Here is a 14,345-nt window from a genome sequence, read left to right as displayed (position 1 = left end):
TCCCCTCCCCTCCTCCATTCTCCTGCCCACCCCTTCTGCTCCTCCCCACTTCCCTGACTCCTTCCCCCTTCTCTTTCCCTTCCCTCTTCTTCCTCCTTTTCCCTTCCTCCATTCTGCCTATCCCTTCTTTTCTCCTTCCTTCCCTTTCTCCTCTCTTTTTCCTTTCCTCCTCACCACCTTTTACCTCTCTGACTCTTCCTTCCCCTTTTTCCTCTTCTCCTTTCTTCCACTCCTTTCTTCCACCCCTCCTCTTCTCTTTTCCCTCCTTCTCTTCTTCCTTTCTTTCCCTCCTCTTCCCCTGGTCCTTTCCTCTTCCTCTCCTGCCTTCCTCCTCTCTTCTCTTCCTCCTCCTTTCCCTCCTTCCTTTTCCTTATGCCTTTTTCCTCTTCCCTTTACAATTCTCCCTGTCTCTGAACCTCTTCTTCCCTCTTGTTAATCATCTGAAATAAAAGAAACCAAGGCACAAAAACTTCCAAAAATATTGATTTAGTGACAAAGTATACAGTTACCAAATAATCAAAGTCAAAAGCTCCTCAGTGATTAATGACCCTGAAAAGAGTTTACAGAGCATTCTTATTGGCATATAGCAGGAACGTCAGAAATGAAGCTGCTTGGTTGGAGAATTCTGGGACTTTCCATTGTTATTACAGAAGTCAAGAACAGGGAACTTCCACAGGAATGGGGAGCTTTGACAGGTGAGTGACACTCAAGGTGTGGAGATTTTCCAGCCACAGGTGACTTGTAGTCCCTATGACTTATAAGTTATAGTTTTGCTTTTAGTAGAATTGAGGAACTTAGCCTGTTAGCTGAGCTCTGCAAGAACTATGTAAAAAGAGAAGTTAGCTAACAGGCCATCTGGCTAGAGCCACCATCATATCAGCCTGCACAGAATCTCATACATATTTCTTGAGCTACTGATTTATAAGAACTAAACTATATATGTAATTAAAGAATGTGATTAGAAATAAACAATCAATAATTGAATAATATTTCACAGTTTCCCCCTTTGAGTCTTGAGAAGTATATCTACCTTGAGTCACCTTACCTAAAACCGAAACTATATTGGCAACAAGCACAATCACAAAACAGAAGAACAAGTTAGAAATCATATAATTTAACATATTCTTGTTCCTGGGGGGCATCATTTCTAACTAACACATCATCTTTAACTACCATAACATATTTAGGAATCAAATTTGAGCATCCTTTACCAAACAGCACAGAGTTGAACACAGGGAGGAAGAATAATAATGATAGTACAGCAAGGGGCTACTTATTTATGGTGACAAATACGCCACTTTTTTGAAACCAGGAAAATAGCAAAGAATAATATCAGCCTCAAAAAAGCATAGTGAGAAAGGGTTTGTTGTAGACCTGGGCCTGTTCTGGTAATCCTAGAAATGATGACCCCAAATTTACGAAATGAAGTATGAATGGCGAGGAGAAAAGGACTCATCTACCCATAAATTTCAGACTCTATTTTCAGAGGAACTTATTGGTACTTGGGATAGTAATAAAACTAAACTACCTATAGCTATGGGGCAGGTTTTGTGTGAACAAGGTATCCAAGAGTCCTGTAATCTTAATTGCAGTTGCCAGAAGCACTTGGCAAGGGTATTCCCAGGCAGGTTGAGCCCTACTCATTCATTTGAAATTCTTGATGTAAAAGTCCAAAAGTCTAATTTGTCCTGCAGCTCTCATGCTGTTCATGAAGTTGTTTCAGCCCATTTTGTAATTCTTGGATACAGGAAGCAACAGATGTACATTTCTGGCATAAGCCAAGTTCTCTGAACAGCTCTGAAGGGGTTTCTTCCTTCCAGATCTTCTTCTCAGATTCCTAGGGCATAGAAAGACACTACAAACTCAAATAATTTAATATAACTTTCTAGCTCAAGTCTTATGGTTCTGATTTAATGAATAGACATACTAAAAAATCAAATTAAAAACACATAATTCACCTGAAATATCAGAGAATTTCAATTGTTAAATCATGAGGGCCTGAATTAGAAAATGAATCTTTCTCTTAAAATAAATAATCAGATAGATGCTTCAACTAGGAAAATACTTTCAACCTCTTCACAATTATCAATGCAATTTTACATGTAAAATTCTTAATCCAATCTTGAAAACTGTCACATCTCTCACCAATTCTCCCCTAATAATAATGATATTATTTTATTAACACGATGAAAGGATGTTATAATATTAATCACCTATAAACTAAATATTCCATGAAGTAAGGCTTCATGGTCTCTATTATTTGTAATTCAAAGGATAATTTAAAATGATTCCTTACTATAGTAGTATCATACTAGCATATATCATTTAGTCAAAAGTCACCAATAGGGCTTATCTCTTATGTTTATCACAATGAAAAAATGAGTTATCATTGTACACTTGCCCTTATCAATGAAATTTGCTCTGGGAGGAAAAAGGGAGGGATAATATTATATTAATATTGTTAATGACAGAATGTCACAGCCAGGCTCAGAATTAAGCAGGTGGGAAAATGTCTTATGGGAAATTGAGTCTAGAGGGTTCTTACCTTAGTCTTCCTAAGGTCACTACACCACCATTATCACCACTATTCCACAGGGACAGATATCCACTGGTGTGAGTTCACAGATGCCACTCCCATTGAGTGCTGACATTTTTCTTGAATGAGAGGTCAGACACATACCTGAAATCAAAACTTAGAAATGTATCAAATCTAAGTCCCACAAGATTCCATCTTAAATAGAGAAATTTCATTAATTATATGTTAGGGAAGATATAATTATTTTTTCATGTGACAATAATCATGAACAGCATTGGTTCAAATTCCTACAGTACTCATTAACAGATAAAGTTTTCATATATTCATTTTAGTTGGAGATACAATTCACCACCTGCACATATATTCTATAGTACATTTAAATAAATACATGATAAGTTTTAAAACTCTCCCTTGGTCTGCTCTGTAGGTAGGATAAAGGAAGGAGACGTACATCTGACCACTTAGGTGGGCTTCAGAATGCCACTTGCCAGTAAGAGTTATAAATTCTAGAAAAAGCTATAACCCACCAAATAAGTTGAAGGGAGCAACAATCATAGGAAATGATGGAGATGCAATCTGGAATGTTGGATAAGTTGGACAAGCAGCACAAACAATGCATTCTGAAGTTCTACATGAATACAGTGAACACTGGTTTATACACAAAGAATAGTTGGTTCAAAAAGGTAGCTTTACTACATAAAAATTATTACATGATTTTCTAAATGATCTTAGATAAAACTGACATTATTTAAAGTTTAACTCATAAATTTTTCTATTTTGACTGACAGAGGTACTACTTCCTGTCCTTGATTTGTGGTTCTGATCTCACTTTGTATATGGAACTATCCTTTATCACCTCCAAGATGTAAATTGCCCAAAAACTTCTTGTTAGCTTTCTGTCTGTTGACCTTTATTCTTATGAAGTGTCCTTTCCCCTTAACTTTCAGGTATCATTCCCAGGTAGTATTCACAGCAATATTTTTACCAAGTGTGCTCTGTGGTCATCAGCATACCCAGGGTTTGCCTTTGACTAATGTGGGGGGAAAGGGTTCAGATATTAAGGTACCCCCGAACTTGTCTTCTTGAGTTGACATATTTTCCAGTGACACTAGATTTGGAGTATGCAGGAGTTCTTAAATGTGTCAAGGACAAACACCGCCCCCCCTACCTCCCTTTACCACTACCTCCCAGTGGGCACACAATATTGCAATAATTTTTTATTTACACTCCAATTCGGACTTCCTGTGTGTCCTTGGGAATCAAGAAAGGCATCAGTCAGTCTGTACCAGACTGAGAAACTGTTTGTGCAGCTGGGTCCCATGTAAATAAACAGACCATCCTATCTTCATAGTCTAGAATTTCCCAAGGGAAAAGAATGCTGCTCTTTCCAGGCTACTTTCTTATATTCCCCCTCCCTTTCTTTTGTCTTTCTCCTCCCCTTCAGAAGGGGATTAGTCCTTTCCCCACACCAATTGCTTTTTTTCCTCCTCCCATGCCACTCCCATTTGGAAGGGGAATTTCATAAATATGCAAGCTTCTGTTTGGGTTGTGAACCTTGGACCTGTATAGGAGTTCCACATGCATGTTAATTTCTCTTGTAAAAAATTCAGTTGCAAGGCATGTCTCTTGCATTTGTGATACTCTTGTTGAGTTAACAATCTGTAAATTGCGATGCTTTTGTGTTTCATTGTACACTGTCAGCAGGACTGGTAAGATCTTATAACTTAGCTCAAGATCTCCCAAGAGGGCTTTGCTATGCTTTTCTCCCAACAGTAAGTCATTTGTTATTATTATTTTCTTAATTTAAAATAAAAATTACCTCATTAAACATAAACAGTTTTCAAAGATATTTGACACATTCTATTACAAATATATTTATGATCTAACAGCATTCAGATCAAAAGGAGAAATAACTTGCCTTAACAGCTTTTTAAAAAATATTTATAATACAAGAGAAAAATAGTTCAATAGAATGCATTTTAAAAATTATGTCACAGAGAAAATCATCCATCCTATCTCCTTTGGTATTTTATTAATCATATCCAATGACATCTAAAACTTAGTAGAAAGTTATTCAATGTGGAGTAATTACAGTAATTTAAAAAGTATCAATAGTTCATTTATATACAGCTTACCACATGCCAAATTTTTTTCTAGTTCTTAAAGATTACTTTAAAAAAATTTCAGGGACCTGCTTTCTGTAGTACTTTAGAATGTTTAGTTTTTTTTATTTCTCAGTTATTACTTGAACCACTTGCTAATTTGCATTATAGAGCAGTTATAAATAGTAAGACTGAAGTCTTTCCCTTTAGAAGACTAGTCTAAGGAAGATATAACCCATTGAATAATTACAGTTAAAAAAAATCTTGCTGTCTTTTAGCAGTTCAATTCATAAGAAACTAAACTTGCTTTAACCAAATGACATCAGTTTAGTACATTTAAAAGTAACTTTACCCAAACACAGTTACAAATTTAGAACACAATTCTGCTTGGGAAGAGGGAAGAAACCTTTTATTAAATCATAAGAATTTAAGGCAAAAGGCATTTCATTATTACATTTTTTTTCAAAGACATCACATTCACTTTAATCACTCAGTAGGGAAGTGGCCTCTATAACAGCATTTTGCAATATTTTGGAAAATTTTCATCCAACAGTATTTTTAAAGGCATATTTTTCTAATTAAAAGAATTCACATTTCTAATCTTATGTCTCATATTCTTCCAAATTCCACAATACAAGAAAAACTAGAAGTCTAAAGAATATCTATTCAGGAAGCAAGAGAAAACTATTACAATGGAGGGGAAGAACAGAAAGGTGAAAGGGAATGAGTCAACCTTACTCTCATTGAATTTGGCTTAAGGAGGGAATAACATACACACTCAATTGGGTATCTTACCCTACAGGAAAGTAGGGGGGAAGGGGATAAGAGGGGGGATGATAGAAGGGAGGGCAGATTGGGGGAGAGGGTAGTTAGAAGCAAACACTTTTGAAAAGGGACAGGATCAAAGTAGAAAATAGAATAAATGGGGGGTGGGATAGGATGGAGGGAAATATAATTAGTCTTTCACAATATAACTACTGCAGAAAAATGTTTTGATAACTACACATGTACAACCTATATTGAATTGCTTGTCTTCCCATTGGGGGTGGGTGAGGAGGGAAGATGGGAAAGAATCTGAAATCTGAAACTCAAAGTTTTTAAAGGAAATGTTAAAAAATTGTTTTTTACATGCAACTGGGAAGTAAGATATACAGGCAATGGGGTATAAGAATCCATCTTGCCCTGCAAGAAATTTAGGGAGGGATGGGGGAGGATATAAGGGAGAACAGATTAGGGGAAGGGGTATTCAATAGGTTTGCTATCTTGGCATGGAGGGTAGGGGAGAGATGGGGAGAAAATTTGTAACTCAAAATCTTGTGGAAATGAATGTTGAAAAGTAAAAAATAAATTAAAAAAAATTTTTAAAGATATTCGGGGGCGGCCAGGTAGCACAGTGAGTAAGAGCACCTGCTCCAGTGTTGGGATGACCTGGGGATTGAATCCGGGCTCAGAAGCTTAGCACCCACCCAGAAACACCTGGCAGTGTAACCTTGAGCAAGTTACTTAACCCCGATTGCTTAAAAAAAAAAAGATATTCAGCTAGATAAAATCTTAACTTCTTAGATAATTGTAATGGTAATAGGAATTTAGATCTTCCCTGCCTCTTAATAAGCCTAATGAAATTTGAAGACCTTCCCTGATTCAAAGATCTTCCCTGCCTCCTAATAGGTCAAATGTAATCATATGGAGCCTGTGGTGGGAGGAGTTTGCTGAAGGGTGGAACAGAGCCCATAGGAAGCTGGGAATCAGAGCAGGTAGAGTAGAGGATGCACCCAGGGAGACAGCTAGGCTTATGAATGTTGGTTTGTGGGAAGGCTAAAGGATGATATGCCTCTCTGGTATGCTGCATTGTGGTGTATTAACTTCTATGTTGCTAGGATGGATTTGGTTTCCTGGTGTTGGGATTTAGTTTTCTGGTGTCTGAATAAGTGTTTTGCTTTTGTTATCTATATGGAGAGTCTGTTATATTTGAGAACTATGCTGGCATATTTACAGTTGCCATTGGCACTGTGAATATTGTGTTGTGTTGGCACTATAATAATCATTCCTGTTATTATCTTTGATGACATTACTACATTATTTACTCTAAAATCCAATAGTAGCAGTTAACATTTGTACATTGTTCATTATGCTAAGCACTTCAGAATCATTTAATTTCTTCAGCCACCCTAGGAGATGGATGTTATTATTTATTATCCTCTTTACATTTTATAAAAAGACTGATTACATTCTCTAATACAATACAACATAGTTCAAAACAAAATTTTCAACTGAATCAATTTTTGATTTGTAGTTACTATTGGCTATAACTAAACCTCATTTTTCACAAGGGTCCATTTTTTTTAGTTGGCTCATATTAGAAAATTTCATGGTGATGTCCCTGAGCCCCTATAGCTACTTCTTTATTTCTTTGAATCACCCAAAGAACCAAATGAATTCTTTTTTTTTTTTTTTTGCCTTTTTGGAGGGGGGAAGGCAGAGCAATTGGGGAATGTCATAGATATTGAAGTTTTTCTTAAAGGTTTTCTGCTTTTTCTCTCACAACAAAAAGTTATTCTTTTTTTTTAACTACCTACCTTATTATGTCATTGGGAGATTTAGAAGCCAGGATCTTACCTGTCTCCTTTTTAAAATTTACAGCTTATGACAGTCTGGTGGCTGGGGTCCTGCTGCTTACCTCAGATTAAATTCTATTTACTGGTTATAATAGTGTATTTTCAATTTTATAAAAAAAAAAAAAAGGCACAGTTTAGTGACAATATCAGATTTCTTTAGCTTAATTTGCTAATTGGGTTCACCCATTTAAAGTGTACTTTGCATGTTTTTTCAGACAGACGCACTTTAGTAAAGTCTTCCTATTCTTTTTCAGGGAAAACTTTACTAAAAAACAGAATTCATGAAATTCTGCTTTTCTAGACTCTTTAATAAAGTACACAGAAAGATTTTAAAAGAGAAATACCCATTTTACTTCTTTAAAAACCTTTTCTTCTCTAGTGGATAACTTCTCAAATTAAAAATGCTTTTTCTAAAAAGTCCTTTTCTTCTCCACTAATGTGAAAGATAACTTCTCTAATAAAAAAAAAAAAAAACCCAGGTGGCAGTGGATGAATTTGGCCTTTCTAAATTAAGGTCTTTCCCAGGTCTCAGTTTGTCTGAGGCCACACCCATTCAGTGACTAAGGGCTAGGTAAGAGTAGAGACAAAATATGGCTCAATTTACCATGACCAAAATATTGATCTGGGAGGGGAAGATTGTCGGAGTTTCTGTCCTGAACAGAAAACAATTGCTATTTACACTCATTCTTAAAACATCAAAAATTAAACAGTGAGCCCCAGAGGTTTAAGTTGGAAGCTATTCTTGGCCGTTCAGTGAAAGCCTGAGTGAGTTAGGTTTAAAGGTTTAGTCAAGTAGCTCCATTTAAAACACAATGAGCTTTTTAAAAAGGTTGCCCTTCCAGAGCTATATTTCAAGAAATCAAAAATGAAAACTGCTTGAAACAAAAAGTAAATTGTCCCAACTTTTTGGGAAAGAAAAAAGCAAAGATGAAGAAGAAGGAAAAGGAGAAGAAAAAGAAGAAATAGTGGCATTCCCCAGCTTCTGCTTGAATTGACAGGTTAGGTACCTAGAAGGCAGTTAATACTATTCTCAGACAACACAGTAAAGACAATTAATACAAAATATTCCCCACAAAATCTGGTTCACTCCTTGTCACAAATACACACAGCATCCATTGAAAGAATAAGCTTAAACTTAGACCATAATTGTAGTGAAGCATACATATAAGAAATATGTGTGAAAAAGTTTAACTCACAACACCTGCTCTGAAAGTCCTTCTTTCTGTGTAGAGATTTCATGCAGAAACTTTAGTGGTGGTGGTGTCTGTTCATCCATATTTCTCAAAGAAGATCAATGATATCATTAAATCAATGATTTCTTGACTTGTGCATGAGTTGAATATGAGTGAGGCAGAGCTGCACAAAGTCATCTCCTCCTTTAGAGCACCTCGAGAGCTGGGACAGGGTTTGGTTTGATTTTTGTCTTTATTTTTATCTGAGTTTATCTGAGTGCCTGGTAGGCACTTAATAAATGCTTGCTAACTTGACTGACTCTCCCTACTCCACTTACCCTCCTGGGGTTCCCCTCCCCTTCCTACTATAATCAGTGGGGAGGCCTTGAAAACCTTTGATTAAGAGAGCTACTGGTCCCTCCTATGGGAGGGAAGGAAGTGCAGCTATAAAAAGGAATAAAAGCACTGAGCTTCTAATTGCCACCCTGAGAATTGCTGCCTAGAGACCAACCCCTACCTACGGAGAGATTGCTGATAATTCTTCTAGAAGAGGAGATGGGAGAGTATTATATTGAATGCAAAAATAGAGTCCTAGTCTAGGAGAAGGATCCCCTCTTCTTTAAAGACCCAGAGTAAAAGAGAGTATATGAAAATGTAGACAGACTAGCCTGTATTATCTCATTCTAACTTGAGAGTTCACTGCTTGGCCACCACTGTGCAGGAGGTACATTCCCACTCTGTTCTTCACCAAAAACTTAGTTCTTAATAAGTTCACTTCTCAGGAAGCTTGCTTCTAATGAGAGAGATTGTACTTAACTCATTAAACGCCCCCTAATGCCCTGGAAGGGGGTGGTTTTATTTGTAGTTTGAAGACTGAGGCATCTACCAAAAAGGAAGGAGTTTAAAAAAAAAAGGTACTCAAGATTCTATTTGTATCTAAACAGAAAATTTATTCCTACACATAAAACTATTGCTAAACATTGGACATTCACAAGCATGCATTTGACAGAACAAATAAACCAGTATTCAAAAACTTAGCTATTACTACAATCTGCTGAGAGACTGATTATTTAACTTCATCAAGAATATAAAGCAGTGTACGGGCCAATTAATTACATTTTGCTTCAGCATTGCACTGTCCAAACCACTTCTGGTACACAGAGCTTGAGCCAATCCCAATGTTAATGGTCCTCTTCAGTGCAGAAGCTTTCCTTGCCACCATCCCACTCTTCCTTTCTTTGGACCTAGGACCTCCAAACCAATCTCAAACTCCCAAGGTCACCTGACAGCCTGGATAGCTCACCATGAGAACTGTGTTCAGTCACCAAGCCAAGAAAAAAGGCACAAAGAGGAAAACACTATCAGTCCCAGGCCCCAGCTTATCTGCTAGAGTCTGAGCACCTTATGGACTTGGGGTGGGGAAGAGGGAGAAGAAAGGACACCAAAAATCTCCAGCTCTCTGTAAAAGAGAGTAAAAGCACAGGGACTTATTAGCCACTCAGGAGAGTGACAGCCAAACCCATCCCTTGTCCCTAGATTGGGAGAACAATCAAAGGATTTCTTAAGGCTACTACTTCAAGCTGAAAATCAAAATTCTTTCTAATTTGGGTCACCTCATGACCACAAACCAGCCCCAAAACTCCATGTGGTTCTGGGAACTAGGAGTGGTGACTCTGAGCCATGCTTCATCTGGGAGGATGGCCCTGCTACATCATCAAAGTAGGCCACATAATTCTAGGTCATGTCTTACTAGGTATTCAATTGGTGCTAAATTCTGTAGCTGGTCGTGATGTGTTGCAGTTTCTACCAGTTCCTTGGATAATCAGCAAGTCCAAATTCCTTCTAGGTAACTCATTGGAATAGCTTGGTGTCACTGTGGAGAGGGACCAGGTCCTGGAGTCATAAAGACCTGAGTTTAAGTCTAGTCTCAGACACTTACTGTGTGACCCTGGACAAGTCACTGATCTCTGCCTCAGTTTCCTCAACCACAAAATGGGGATAATAGTAGCACCTGCTTTGCATGGTGATTGTCAGGATCAAACAAGGTAACATTTGTAAAAAGCACTTAGCACAGTACCTAGCACATAGTAGGTGCTTAATAAATACTTGTTCCTCTATGCCAAAAGGACTATAAAATCATGCATACCCTTTCACCAAGTAATACCACTACTAGGTCTGTATCCCAAAGAGATGAAAAACAAAAAGGAGCTCCAATTAATGTAAAAGGGGATTCTGAACAAATTTTGGAGCTACAGAACCCACAAAATGACACAGAGAAGCTAACCTACCGCTGAGGGTATCCCTGCACGCCAGCAGCAAGTGGCCAGCACAGTGCTCTGGGAGCCAATCCCAGTCAGGCACAAGAGCCAAGGTTTTAGCCCCAGGGCAGGCCTGACCAGCTGCCACCTGGAGGGACTCCAGAGCACCAGCAGCTGTGGTGGTTTCCAGAATTATCAACACATAGATGCTAAGGACAAAGTGAGAGGTCAGTGCAGTGTGGACTTTGGGATCCAGTAGTTGGGAGTGCGTCCGCCTTTATCCCCTGGAAGGAGAAGCCTCTGAGGGCTGCGGCACAGCGGCAGCTTCAGCTCCTGGCCTGCAGACTGTAGGGGAACCAAGCGACCAGTCTGAGGGGTACTCGCTCTTGCTTTAACCTGCTTGTATCTGGATTGCAGTCTAGGGTGGGGGTCCTGGGGTGTGTGACCAGCTTGCCAGAGAGTGTGGAGGCTACAGAGAGGGCGCCCAACTAATACCTCCGGCAACTGAGAAAACCCCAGAATTTGGAATGAAGCTCCCCTGTCTGGTGGCAGAGTCCTACTGTGGCAAAAAGCTCAAAAGTCAAGTAATTGAGTGGCAACATGACCAGGCAAAGGAAGCAAACCAAGCAAAGCATTAGACTCCTATTTTGGAGACAAAAAGGATCAAAGCACGAAACAGGAGGAAGACAATAAAGTCAGAACTCCTGCACCAAAAGCTTCAAAGGAAAATACGAGCTGGTTACAGGCCATAGAGGACCTTAAGAAGCAGACAAGAGAAGTGGAGGAAAAACTGGGAAGAGAAATAAGAACAATGCAAGAAAATTACGAAATGAGAGTCAACAGCCTGACTGAGGAAAATCACACCTTAAAAAATAGACTAACTCAAATGGCAAAAGAGGCTCAAAAAGGTAATGAGGAGAAGAATTCCTTAAAAAGCCGAATTTGCCAGATGGAAAAAGAATCTCAAAAGCTCACTGAAGAGAATCATTCCTTCAGAATTAGATTGGAGCAAATGGAAGCTAGTGACTATGAGAAATCAAGATGCTCTTAAACAGATCCAAACAAATGAAAGAATAGAAGGCAATGTGAAATATCTCATGGGAAAAACCACTGACCTGGAAAATAGATCCAGGAGAGCGAATTTAAAAATTATTGGACTACCTGAAAGCCATGATCAAAGAAAGAACCTAGAAATCATCCTCCAAGAAATTCTCAAAGAAAACTGCCCTGATGTTTTAGAACCAGAGGGCAAAATAGAGGTTGAAAGAATCCACCGATCACCTCCTGAAAAAGATCCCAAAAGAAAACTCCTAGGAATATTATAGCCAAGTTCCAGAATTCCCAGATTAAGGAGAGAATATTACAAGCAGCCAGGAAGAAACAATTTGAATATTGTGGAAACACAATCAGGATAACCCAGGATCTGGCAGCTTCTACACTGAGGGATCGAAGGGCTTGGAATATGATATTCTGGAGGGCAGAGGAGCAGGGATTAAAACCAAGAATCACCTACCAGCAAAACTGAGTATCATGTTTCAGGGGAAAATATGGTCATTCAGTGGAATAGAGGACTTTTAAGCATTCTTGCTGAAAAAACCAGAGTTGAATAGAAAATTTGGCATTCAGATACAAGAAGGTAAACAGGGAAAAGAAATCATAAGGATATCAAAATTGAACTATTAACATTCTTACATGGAAAAACAATAATTGTAACTGATGAAACTTTTCTCAGTATGAAAATAGTTGAAGGAAATAGAAATATATATATATATGTCTATATAGGAGGGTATATGGGCATATGAATACATATATGAATGTGTATATGTGTGTACAGGTATACATAGAGGGCACAGGACCAATTTAATAGGAAGGAATGATACTTAAAAGGTGAAATTAGGTGAGAGAGGAATATAATGACAGGAGATGGGGAGAGACAGAATGAGGTAAACTATCTCATATAGAAGAGGCAAGGGAAAATGGTTACAATGGAGAGGAAGAATAGAAAGGCAAAAGGGAGTGGGTCAACCTTATTCTCATTGAATTTGGCTCAGGGAGGGAATGACATACACACTAAATAGGGTATCTCACCCTCCAGGGGGGAAGGGGAATGAGAGGGGGGGATGATGGAAGGGAGGGCAAGCTGGGGGGAAGGAAGTTGGAAGCACCCACTTATGAAAAGGGACAGTATCAAAGTAGAGAACAGAACAAGTGGGAGGTGGGATAGGAGGGAGAGAAATATAGTCAGTCTTTTACAATATATTTACTATAGTAATGTTTTGCATTAGCTACACATGTACAACCTATACTGAAGTGCTTATCTTCCCGGTATGGGTGGATGACAAGTGAGGAAGGGAATGAATCTGGAATTCAAAGTTTTAAAATCAAATGTTTAAAAATATATACATATATATATATATACATACACTATTATTAATACTATTTTACATGTAATTGGGAAATAAGATATACAGGCACTGGGGCATAGAGATTCACCATTCCCTACTGGAAAACTTGAAGGAGGTATGGGAGAAGATATGGGAGAGAACAGATTGGAGGAGGGGATATCCTGTGGGACCACTATTTTGGGGTGGTGGGTAGGGGAAAAACGGGGAAAAAATTGTCACTCAAAATCTGGTGGAGATGAATGATGTAAACCAGAAGTTAATAAAGCATTTGAAGAAAAAAGAAAAACAAAAGGAAAAGGACCTATATATACAAAAATATTTTCAGCAGCTCATTTAGTGGTAGCAAAGAATTAGAAAATGAGGGGACATCCATCAATTGGGCAGTGGCTGAACAAATTATTGTATATGATTGTGATGGAATACTATTGTTCTATAAAACTTGATGAACAGAATTCTCTAAGAGAAACCTGGAAAGACTTACATGAATTGACACAAAGTAAAGTGAGGAGAACCAGGAAAACAATGTACAAATAGCAACAATATTGTATGACTATCAGCTGTGAATTACTTAGCTATTCTCAGCAACACAATGATCCAAGACAGTTCTGAAGGACTTATGTTGAAACATGCTATCCATCTTTAGAGAAAAAACTGATGGAGTCCGAATGAACATTAAATAATTCTTTTTCTTTATTCTTTTTCTTGTTTTTTGTCTGTGTTTTCTTTGAAAACATGACCAACATGGAAATATATTATGTATGACTGTACATGTATAACCTATATCAAATTGCTTGTCTTCTCAGTGAGAATATTGGGGAGGAGGGAGGGAGAGAATGTGGAACTCAGATTTTTTTTAAATGTTAAAAATTGTTTTTACATGTAATTGGGGAAAAACCATCCAATTAAATATAAATAAATAGATGTTCCCTTCCCTTCTGTAATTTCTGTTGTTGCTCTTCTTCTTTGTGTTATAATAATAATAATAATTATTATTATTATTAGCCAGATCAGTGATTTCATCCTGTAGGGAGTTCCAGGTGACTAACTTTCTTTCTCAATATACTTTCTCTGTCACCCTCCTCCCCATATAGTTTTGAGGGTTACCCAGTTGCCAGGGGAGATCCCTAGTCAATAAACCCAGATCTTTCTGGGTTGGAGGCTATCACTCTATTCACTATATTCACTATATGTATATATATATATCACTCTATTCACCCAGATGCTTTAGAAGTAGTAGTTGTCATCATAGTTGTTGTA

At 37.9% G+C, this 14,345-nt stretch overlaps 1 long non-coding RNA gene across 1 annotated transcript; it reads left to right on the top strand.

Annotated features, from left to right (window-relative positions):
• Nucleotides 1-39: 39 nt before the first annotated feature.
• LOC138169538 (uncharacterized) lies at nt 40-13,079 on the top strand. The gene is made up of 2 exons (XR_011170379.1): nt 40-699; nt 11,152-13,079. It is a non-coding gene; the product is annotated as an uncharacterized lncRNA (long non-coding RNA).
• Nucleotides 13,080-14,345: the final 1,266 nt, after the last annotated feature.

The sequence above is a fragment of the Petaurus breviceps genome, unplaced genomic scaffold (genome assembly GCF_028583685.1).
Source record: "Petaurus breviceps papuanus isolate PSGF00001 unplaced genomic scaffold, PetGlider_PUasm1.0 37, whole genome shotgun sequence".
In the NCBI taxonomy this organism is placed as follows: domain Eukaryota; kingdom Metazoa; phylum Chordata; class Mammalia; order Diprotodontia; family Petauridae; genus Petaurus; species Petaurus breviceps.
Note: the sequence above shows the minus strand (reverse complement) of the source record. Positions and strands in the feature narration are given on the sequence as shown.